Source organism: Propithecus coquereli, unplaced genomic scaffold, assembly GCF_000956105.1.
Source record: "Propithecus coquereli isolate 6110/MARCELLA unplaced genomic scaffold, Pcoq_1.0 Scaffold121, whole genome shotgun sequence".
NCBI classification, from domain to species: domain Eukaryota; kingdom Metazoa; phylum Chordata; class Mammalia; order Primates; family Indriidae; genus Propithecus; species Propithecus coquereli.
In genome coordinates this window covers 5215026-5226145 of record NW_012136192.1, presented here as the reverse complement: position 1 = coordinate 5226145, position 11120 = coordinate 5215026, and the positions used below count along the sequence as shown (strand labels likewise).

The 11120-nt window shown below is 41.2% G+C and overlaps 1 protein-coding gene across 1 annotated transcript in view; it reads right to left on the bottom strand.

The window, feature by feature from the left end:
• The window catches only part of CA10 (carbonic anhydrase X), a 520157-nt gene that overhangs the window by 432578 nt on the left and 76459 nt on the right, over positions 1-11120 (bottom strand). The gene's annotated exons all lie outside the window — the stretch shown is intronic.

The following is an 11120-nucleotide window of genomic DNA, read 5'->3' as shown; positions in this document are numbered from 1 at the left end:
ATTCCACTGGAAAGCAAGACAAAGGGGCCAGTACTCTGCAGGTGCTAATCAGACAGGAAGCAGCAGCTGAGAGAGAACGCCTGCATCAGTTTGTGGGGCACATAAATACTTTGTGCACCTACTGTTAGCCAGGCACAGTGCAGGCATGATAGGGGAGCGGGAAGATATAGACAACTTGCCCTCTAGGACTTGACAATCTGTACACACAAATTCCTGTTGTAATGTAATGACTGTTGCAGAGACTACAAAAAAGTTTAAGATTGTGGAATAGAATTTGATCATTTCCAGCCAAAAAATCAAGGAATCATGAAAGGGAGGACCCTAAAGCTGGGTTGTGTGGAATGAGTTGGATTCTGACAAGCAGGGGTAGGAGCCCTTGGGGTGGGCCAGAGTAGAAGAACCACCTAAATGTCCTGAGATTCATGACAAAGCAGCTGAGCTAAGAATGCCAAGGACATACCCAGGGAATAGTTAATTAGTCCAGGTTGACAGCAGTAGCTACATGCTGGGGAATTGTGACTGATGAGCTTGGAAGTTAAGGCCAAATTACAGATGGCTTTGGATAGCTGGAGAGGAATGTAGACATTACCCTATAAGCAATGTGAGGTCACTGAAGGTTTTTGATCAAGGAAATAATAGGATGCTGTTGGGCTTTGATTAATCTGGTTACAATGGGTAAAAAAATAAATGATTGGAACATGGAGAAAAAAACCAACTAGGAGTTTATCACAATATTCTGAAAGTCTAGAATTAGGATGGTGGCAGAAGGAATATAATGAAATGACACATATGAGAATGATTTTGTGATTAAAAGCTATGAGTTTTGGCAATATTGACTTTAAGTGGTGGCAGAGTACTTAAAAGTGTGAATTCTGAGGCTGGACTCCTTGAGTTTGAGTCCTAATTTTGCCACTTACTAACTGTATGACCTTGAGTAAGTTACTAAAACTCCACATGCCTCTGTTTGTAAAACAGAACCAATAATCATCCCATACTTTATGGGATGGTCATGAGGAATAGATGAATTAAAATTTGCAAAGTGTTGTATAAATGTTTGTTAAACAAAACCTCACTATGTTCATGCAGTCCTACGTGAATGTGAGTTGTCATAGTGGGTGAAACTTTTTCCATCTCTGCCTATCTCCTAAAATACTTTTTTAAGTTTCTAATCTGTTTGAGAGCTATATTTTCTCTTTAGGCAATCTCGTTTACTCAGTGGATGTAAATACCACTTGTATGTTGTCAGGAGGCAAATGTGTGTGTCCCCTCAGACTTCTCTTCCCAAAATAATGCCTCCTTTTGAGAATTTCACTAGTGTGTCAAAATTAACATGACTTAAATAGAATACAGCATATGCCACATTACAGCATTTCAGCCCAACAATGGACTACATAGATGACGGTGGTCCCATAAGATTATAAAACTATTTTTACTGGATCTTTTTCTGCATTTAAATATGTTTAGATACACAAATACTTACCATTGTGTCACAATTGTCTATGGTATTCAGTACAATAACATGTTGTACAGGTTTGGAGCCTAGGAACAACAGCCTAGTTATCTGCAGGCTATGCCCATCTAGGTTTGTGTAAGGATACTCTGTGATCGCACAAGGATGGAACTGCCTAACAACACATTTCTAAGAACATATCCCTGATTGTAAGTGATTCATGACTGTATTTGACTCTCCCCACTTCAAGCCTGCATCTCCTACAGTTCTCCAACTCAGATAATGGCATCATCATTCACCAAGTTGTCGAAACCCCAAACTTGAGATTCATCCTACATTACTCTCTTTCCCATTCAATACATCAGTATGTCCTACAGGCACTGCCTCCAAAACATTGCCAGAATCAGCCCACTTATCTTGATCTTTATTCCTCCCCCTTCAGGTCTAGCTACGATTATTTCTCACATCACTTCTGTAATAGTCTCCTAATGAATTTCCCCAGCTCCACTCCTATCCTCTTCTAGTCAATGCTCCGAACAATGGCTAAACTGATTGTTTAAGAATGTGTGTCATGCATGTCACTCCACTGGTTAACACTCGTAGTAGTGGTACAACTGAGCAGGTCTCTTCCTTGCAATCTTAAATGGCCTAATGCAAAATTATAACAATAAAGATAGTAATAACTTTGTTCACTTTCCTAGTCTAAGGCATGACTAGGTCTAATTTTATTTTTATAAAACAATTTGAGACACAGGTCTTATTGCTTTATTTTACAAATGGGTAAAGCGAGGCTCTGAGACATTAGTGATTTCCAAACAGTTGCTACATGAAGGAGGGGGACTTCTGAGCCTAGCCCACTTTCCACTCTACAGCTCTGAAGTACAGTAATTAGGACTGTCATAGATGTAATGATAAATAGGAGAGCTTACCGCTTTCAAGGAGCTTAAAATCTGTTATTTAGTAGTAGTTCAGATTCCATTATGTTTCATCCATCAGAGATGTTCTTTTTCATCTTTTCTAACTGGTGGATGCCTATGCACCTTTTTAGTCCTAACTCAAGAGAAGCCTTCATCGATGAAGACTTCTCTGATTCCAAAGATACAGTTAGTTGCTTTCTCTTTTGTGTAGCCAATGGATCTCACCATACAGGTCTCACATCCTTAATTAGGCTAAACTATAACCCCTGATTTGCATGTCCATCTCTAAATTCAACTGTGAGGTCCTAGATCAGAAGTTGTAGTTTACTCCTCTTTGTGTCCCCAGTGTCTAGCAGGGTGTCTGGCACATCAGGCTCACAGTAAATTTTAAACACTATGCATCCCAATTTCTGGGAAGAGAAAATATAACTGAAAGTATCTATAATAGAGAATGAGTCAGTGTAACATCACCCTCCCATATCGAGAGAGAATATTACCATTAAATTCTACTTGCTTCCACTTAGAGAGATCAGAAATCTAGAGAGATATTTACATCACTGACTCTACTTCCAAACACTGATCTTGAGAATATAATAAAATTATCCTGTGAATAAAGATCAATATTCTATTTCTTAATGCTGCTAAATAGATCTCCCAAACCAATCTTCTATCACATTAGCAAACTTCCAGAGAACACAGAAGCTGGAATGGGTCTTTGAATAACAATACAGCTCAATACCGTGATCTTCTATGTGAAGAAATCAAGGTCCTGAGATACTGAGTGACTTGCCCAAGATTTCATGTGTGGTTAGTGGAAGAGCCAGGGAGCATTTTCCTGCTCAAGAAAAAAATGTTTAAAACAAGAACTTACATAGTAAGGACCAACTGCCTCCAATAGAGAGGGTTATTCCCTTGACCAAACAGTATGCCACAGGGCTCTTCAAGATCTAAGTTTAATCCTCGAGAGAAATTGAAACAAAATCTACTCTTAAGCAAAAAGGTTTTCATATACTGTTGTCACAAAGAAATTGATGTTATAAAGTGACTTTAGGAGGGGTTTTGGGGTGCGGTCTAGTCTGAGAAATATTGCCTGTCAGTGCAAATATCTGGGTTCTAGATCCAATGCCACCATTCATCTGTTCTACACCATGGATAAATGCCTAGCTTTAATGAGTCTTCCATAGCTACTGATTGGTGACAGAAATACCTATAAGTGTTCCTTTATAAATTGTCACAAACAAGACATAACACATTTTGATATCCTATATATGGCCCAAATTCACGATCTCAGTTTAATCATGAGAAAAGTATCAAACAACAAACAAATTGAAGGATAGTATACAAAATAGCTGACCAGTATTTCTCAAAACTGTCAAAGTCATAAAAAATGCAAAAAGATTGACAAACTGCCACAGCCCATAGGAAATTAAGGAGACATGACGATTAAATGTGATATGATATCCTAACTTGGATCATGGAACAGAAAAAGGACCTTCATAGAAAAACTGGAATACTCCCCCCCCAAAAAAACCTAATTAATAATAATGTATCCAGGTTGGTTTCTTAGTTTTAATAAACATATGTGCTAATATAAGATGTTAACATTAGGGGAAGTTGAGTAAAAAGTATATGGGAACTCCCTGTATTATCTTTGCAGCTTTTCTGTAAATCTAAAATCATTCTGAAATAGTTTATTTTAAAAGATAACTAGAGAGGCTTTCTAAAATGTAACAAATTATATTCAAATGCTAGATCTTGTCTAGGGAGAAGATAAATTTGTGTTGAAGAGTTTCGAGTGAATTAATCTGGCATAGCATTTCATTTGACTTTTGTTTTTTGTTTAGTTTCCTTTTACTAGAAGATGAGCTGAACAGAACTATATTCTATCCAAGAAGTGGTATCTTCTGTTAATCACACTTGAACATATCTGTAATGGGAAGAGCACTGGATCAGAAGTGTACTGATTTCCAGAGCTGTTTCTAAGTTGACCTGGCTGTATTAGAAACTTAGACAATAATGTCATCTCATTTGCTTTGTTTTCTCATCTTAAAAAAGGGGGAATAATAGTGCAAATGTAGGAAGGGTGGAATGAAGTAATACAAGTGAAGGTGTTTTAACAACTACAAAATAATATGTGCACATGGTGGGTTATTGTGCTGCCAGAGCTTTGGAATCAATGATCTTTCCCAAATGTCCGTATCCTAATCTTCAAAACCTGTGAAGGGCGGGTTACCTTATATGGCAAAAGACCCTCCAGATACAATTTAATTAAGGGTCTTGAGAGATAGGGAGATCATCCTGGATTATCCAGATATGCCAAATGCAATCATAATGGTTGTTGTAAGTGAGAGGAAAGAGGGTCAGGGTCAGAGAAGGAGACATGATCACAGGGGCAGAGGCTGGAGTCATGCAAGGAAGAGGCCATGAGCTAAGCAATGAAGGTGGCCCCTAGGAGGTAGAAAAGGCAAGAAAACAGATTATCCTTAGAGCCTTCAGAAGGTGTGCAGCCCTACTGACACCTTGATTTTAGGACTTCTGACCTTCAGAACTGTAAGATGATAAATCTGTGTTGTTCGTAGTAGTTTGTTCCAGCAGCCGTAGAAAACTAATACCATAACTTTATATAACACTAATTAGGATGTATGGAAGGTGTTGGAGGGTAGAATAGGCTTACTGGCAGTGGGATCCTCTTCCCTTCAAAGGGAGACTGAATGGGGGCAGGGATGACCATATAGCGAATTCTTGAGGGGAGAAAGTCTGTATCCTGAGCTACACTTGACATCAGAGCCTGTTGGTCTGTTCCAAGGTGCAGCAGGAGGTGGGGAGGAGTGGGGAATGCAAGCACTGAGCCTGAGCCAGCATCCAGAAAGGCAAGGTCACAAAACACAACAGTTAGGGCCTGAGCAGCAAGAGGCAACAGAAGCTGCATGGGCTGTGCCCAGGAAAGCCATGGGGGCGAGGCTGCCCAAGGCCTTGGGAGCCTACTCCTTCCACCAGTGTGCTCAGGATGTGGAACAGGGAGTCAAAGGAGATTATTTTGGAGCTTTAAAATGTAACATCTGCCCTGCTGGGTTTCAGACTTGTGTGGGGCCTGTTCACCCCTTCCTTTTGGCTGATTTCTCCCTTTTGGAATGGGAATGTTTACCCACTGCCTATACAGCCATTGTAGCTTGGAAGTAAATAACTTGATTTTGATTTTACAGGCTCATTTTACAGGCTGGAACTTGCCCTAAATATCAGATGAGGCTTTGGATTTTTGAGTTGATGCTGGAACAAGGTAACACTTTTTGAACTATTGGGGTGGAATGATGGTATTTTGCAATGTGAGAAGGACATGAGGTTTTGGGGGCCTTTGCTATGTGCAAGGCCTGGGCTATGTGCTGGGGGGGTAGGTGATAGAAGACAATGGGGTCCCTGCCCCTGAAACTGGACTCTCCCCAGAGTTCTCACTGCTATTTTAGCTCACATCACCCTCTTCTCTGACTTTGAATTCTGTAAGAGTTTCGATCCCTCCCTCAATTCTTCAGTACCTGTAGGGGAAAATCCAGGTTCCCAGCTGGTATGGCCCTTCACAATCTGGCCCCTGCTGCTCTCCTTGGCTTTGACTCTCTGAGCTCTTCTTGCTCCAGTGAACATTTCCTTCCAGGCCTATGGCCCTTGCCCATCTTGCATCCCTTTCTGAAATCCCATTTCTTTACTTCCTCCTATAGCAGAATCTGGCTAATCCTCGGAGATTCATTTTAGGCATTATCTCCCCTGGGTAGTCCCCAGACACCCTCCAAGACAATACAAAAAACGTCGCAAAGTAACAGACATTTACCAATCTCTTTCCCACTATCCTCAGCTCCTGGAGGCCATGGTAGAACCTCCTTTGCATCTTTATCCAACCAGGACCAAGTATGGCCATGCTGAAAGCAGGTGCCGAGACAGAGCGTGCTGGACAAGTGAGCAGCAGAGCTCAGATGGAATGACCTGGGAGTGACCCTGCGGAGGTGGCAGAATTGAAGAGAGGCTTTTCACCTGCTCTCAGATTCCATAAAATTGGAAAAATACATACCCTAAGGGTCATGACTTAATGCTTTAAAATGAAAAAGAGCCCCAAGATTCTGGTATCCCAGTCTTAAAAGGAGGACAAAACATTCCTTTCAAACATTACCATGTGAAGTAGGTGCTGGGGGTGAGGGGTTCCTTTTTATTTTTAATGTCTGTTTCTCCCACTAGACCATAACTCCAAGATGCTAGGGGTCATCTCTTCTTGCAATCCCAGTTCCTAGCACAGGGCCTCCTCTAATGAGAATGCTCAATTTCCCTGTTTTAGATAAATTGAGTTTGAATAGACAGGATTTGGCACAAATTTTCATGAAATGTGTTAAATGTGTATGTTTCTATTTATGCTAAATTATAAATATGTTCTTTACCTGTGATATATATTATATATACACACTCCATTTATATATTCCATACACACACACACACACTTTAAATGCCACCCAACAAGCCCCATGCCGATCCTTCAATGACACGATTAACATTAGATTTTTAGTTTTACAGTCTTAGTTTACATGCTTGTCATCTCTCACCTGGACTATATTAAAACAAAACAAACAAAATACTTCATTGATCTTTCTGACTCAGATACCTTCACTGGGATACAGAGCATCTGCATTCCTGTGGCCATCGCTGGCTTTCTAAAACACACATTTGATTGTGTCCCTCCAGAGCTTAGAAATCCCTATAATTCTCCCATCTTTAAAGGAACTGTGTCCATACTCTTGCATACAGAACGCAAAGAGATTTCTCACCAGGCCCCTCAACCTTGCTGGTTTTCTCATGTGTCATCTCCACCCTGTACTCTGCCTTGTGGGTACTCAGAAGTACCACCCCTCCCCAAAGGCAACGTGCACTCTCACCCCTCTTCACCCCGGCTGTCTGATATTCCTATCATTCTCCTCCTCCTCCACTTAGAGCAATCATGAATATCATCAAGACCCAGTTTCAACTTCCTTCCTTCCTTCCACCTACGTTGTGCTGAGACACCTGGATCTGGAAGAATGCTTTGGGCTGCAAATGACAGAGAGCCTGACTCAAAGTGGCTCCGCAATAAGAAGTTTGCCATCTCACTTAGTGCCATCAGTGGTGAGGTGGTTCCTTGGTGAATTCCACCTTCAAGTGGGCCATAAAAGACATGGGTTCTCGCCAACTTTCCAGGTTGCCATCTTTACTGTGGCTTTTGCACCCAAGTTTATTCAGCGGCCTTCCCCTCACATGCTGTGTGTAGAACTGCTCATCACGTGTTCATGTCTGTATTAGTGTATGAGTCACGTTTCTGCTGAGAAACAGAACCAACAGAAGGTGGGGGAGGTTGGAGAGTGATTTATTTTAAGAAATCGGCTCACATGCTGGTAAGAGATGGTAAGTATGAGGTCTATAGGGTAGGCCGGATAGACTGGAGGCCCAGGGAAAAGTTGTTGTTGCAGCTGTAGGACAAAAGCTTCTGGAGGCAGAATTTCCTCTTCCTCAAGTGACCTCAATCTTTCTCTTAAGGTCTTCAACTAATTGAATGAGGCCTACCCGTATTACAGAGGGGAATCTGCTTTACTCAAAGTCTGCTGATTTCAATGTTAATCTCATCTGAAAAAGTACCTTTCCAGCAACATCCAGATGTGTTTGACCAAACATCAGGGTACTGTGCCTAGCCAAAGGGACCCAAAACTTAGCCATCACAATGTCCAAGCCAATCACTGATAAGAAAGAGACAAATCACCATGATTGGTGTAGATATTAGCTAAGAGTAACCCTGGTTGTTGGTGGTGGGGGTGTCTTTTCCTGAACACAGGGCTCTGCCTGCAAAGCAAACTCCGGTTGTGGATGAGATCAGATGAAGATGTGGATTTGAGCAGGTAAACAAGGTCTGTTAACCACCAGGCAGGCAGAATCATAATGCTATATAGCCCCCTTTATATTTTATATAAACCCTTTTGGAGCAATTGTTATCCTAAATCCTGGGTTTATGGCTTTTGACTGTGGGCTCACCCTTGAGAAAGAATCATGTATCAGTTACCTCTTTATTAACAGCCACAAACATGATGCTCAGCACCAGGTAAATAGTCCATAAATGCTACTGAACTGACCACAGTGGGGTATTTTGGTGCTAAATTAACCTGCATTCACCATTACTACAGAGCTCATATATTCTTATCTACCACAGCTTTGTTGCAGTCACAGATTCACAACTGTCATGCCAACTGCCAATTATTTCCAGATACTTCAGTAAGAAATTCACGGAACAATAAAACTAGTTCAAGTAGTTGTATCAACTTGTTTCCTCTTTCACACACCCAGAACCTGAAAAAAATCTCCGTAGCAAATTGAAGAACACTTCTAACCTTACATCCAAGTCAAGGTAAAAGGGAAAGGCTCCCCTGTTTGCCCCAAGCACCAACTCAGATAAAAAGTAGGTCATCTGGAGTCTATCAAGTGTTACAGCCCCAGGTTCAACTATGCATTAAGATGCATAAATTATCATGACTTTTTGTTGTTGCTGTTTTGTTTTTTTTTTTAAACAGACTTAGAGTTCCCAAAAAGTTTAGAAAACGAAATCATCAGATTCCAGCCTTCTTTGCCAGGAAGCCAGAAGTCTTTGGGATGGCTAAATTCAGAGGACAATGAAGTCATCTCTCAGTTGGCCCCTGTGTAGAGACCCCTGAGCTTATGAATTTGAGGGACATTTACTAAGCATCCTCTGTGTGCCAGGCAATTTGAGAGACCCTCCCTTACATTATCACACTTTCCAGCTCCTGCTTCTTCTCAAGCAGATACCAACTACTGTCATGTACTAATTCCCACCATGCACCAGTCATTACCTCCATTATGTAATTAAATCCTCACAAAACTTCATGAAGCTGATTTGGTTCTTATCTCTATTTTATGGATGAAGAACCCAGGGGGCTGAGAGTGGGTGGGTAACTTGCTGACAGTCCTACCAATAGGAAAGCAGAGAACCCGAACACAAGCCCAGGAGTGTCTGACTTCAGAGACCACGATCAGATGTCTACATCTTAGTGCTTCCCATGTAGTAGCGCTCACACACGTCGTCTTGAAGTTGGAAATGAGGAAAAGTGAAATTCTTTTAAATCAACACATAAAGATAAAAATTCTTTCCTGTGATTGTCTTAGAAGCAAAAACCAACCCCAAACATGGCCTTGAACACACAAAGAATGTGACAAAAGAGGAGAAAACATCAAAGAAAAAGATGTGGGGCAGAAAAGCAAAATTTTGCGGTGACCGTCCAGTGCTCTCGATGGACATTTCCGTCACTACAGAGGATGTTCTTTGCAGGGGTATCACCGACTTAGCAAGACTTATCATAACTTGGAGGGAAGCCCCTGTGTTACTTCAATTCCATACTTACAAAATACAAGAATACAACTATAGATGTAATTTATGGGATATCTGGAATATGAGAAGCAGATTCCTTGCCAGAAAATACATAAACATCCTATTTGTTGTAAAGGGATGCTCCTAACATTAAATATCAAATGCCATGTATCTATGTCATTTCATACGAACACATCTTGTGTCAATTAAATTGTCATATTATCCATAGAAACCTGATAATTTCTAGATGAATTAATCAGGTTCAGTTTCTATGCTCACTGGGCCACAGAATAGATGTGCTAGAGTAAATTTATCAAGTTAATGTTAATTTATGAGGGCATTTGGCAGGAGGCTTGCCTTTTCCTAGGTCACCCACTCTCCCTCACCATGCCTGTTTCCATCCTATTGGAAAGCTCCAAGAGTACTTATTATTGCCCCATAATAAAAATGAGAAAAGAGATGCTCAGAGCAATTAGGTAGCTTGCTTAGCTTTGCACGGCCGATGTAATGGGCTCTGCAAAAGAATAGGAGAAGACAACATAGCAGCCAAGAATGAACCAGGTGATCTGCAACACTGCCCTTTCTACCTGCCACTGACTACAGAGACTCAACAGACACCTCTGGCACTCTGTCTTCAGGGCCCGGACAGAAAATGCACATTGGCTCCTGTTGAGGGCTTTCTTTCTTACTCTCACATCTAAGCAATTAAAAATATTTTGAAATGTCTCACCTGCCTTCCCTTCCATCCTTCCCTCTAATATTCTTATTCTTTCCCTCCTCCTACCCCCAATTAAAATCTTGAAGCAGCAGCAGGACGAGGACCATAATGAGGGTAAGAGTAGGAGGAAAAGCCAAGGACCCTCCACCCTGCTTCTGAACTAAAGTCGTGGCATGTTTCTGGCTCTAACCTGTCTTGAGTTCTCTGCTTGCTGCCCCCATGCTGACAGCATCCACTTTGCCTATTATTTTTAGCTGGTGCTTGGCCTGATATGCTAAGTCTTGGCCACGGATGCTACTAAAGTGATACCAGTGACATGCATCCCAGCAAGCTTTGTTGCCATGGTCGGCCTTTTCATATTTTCTATTTCATTAATGTTAAGAAATGGCTCTTTCTTACTTAGTCAAATGTCGGCAGATAGAGCTTTGGCCCTCAGTCATCCATTCCTTTCTCCCTGACAGAGCATCCCACAGATGGAAGGACCGTGGGATTATCGGCTAAGAAAAATGTGGTCTGGTTAACTTGCCACTCACTCAACAAACTTTCTCTTCAGGAAGTATTCATCTGACACATCAGTTAGACAAAAGTACCTTTTGCAATACATTCCATGTCATGTAGCAAATGTAAAATCCTGGTAATAACATTAGCTTTAACGAA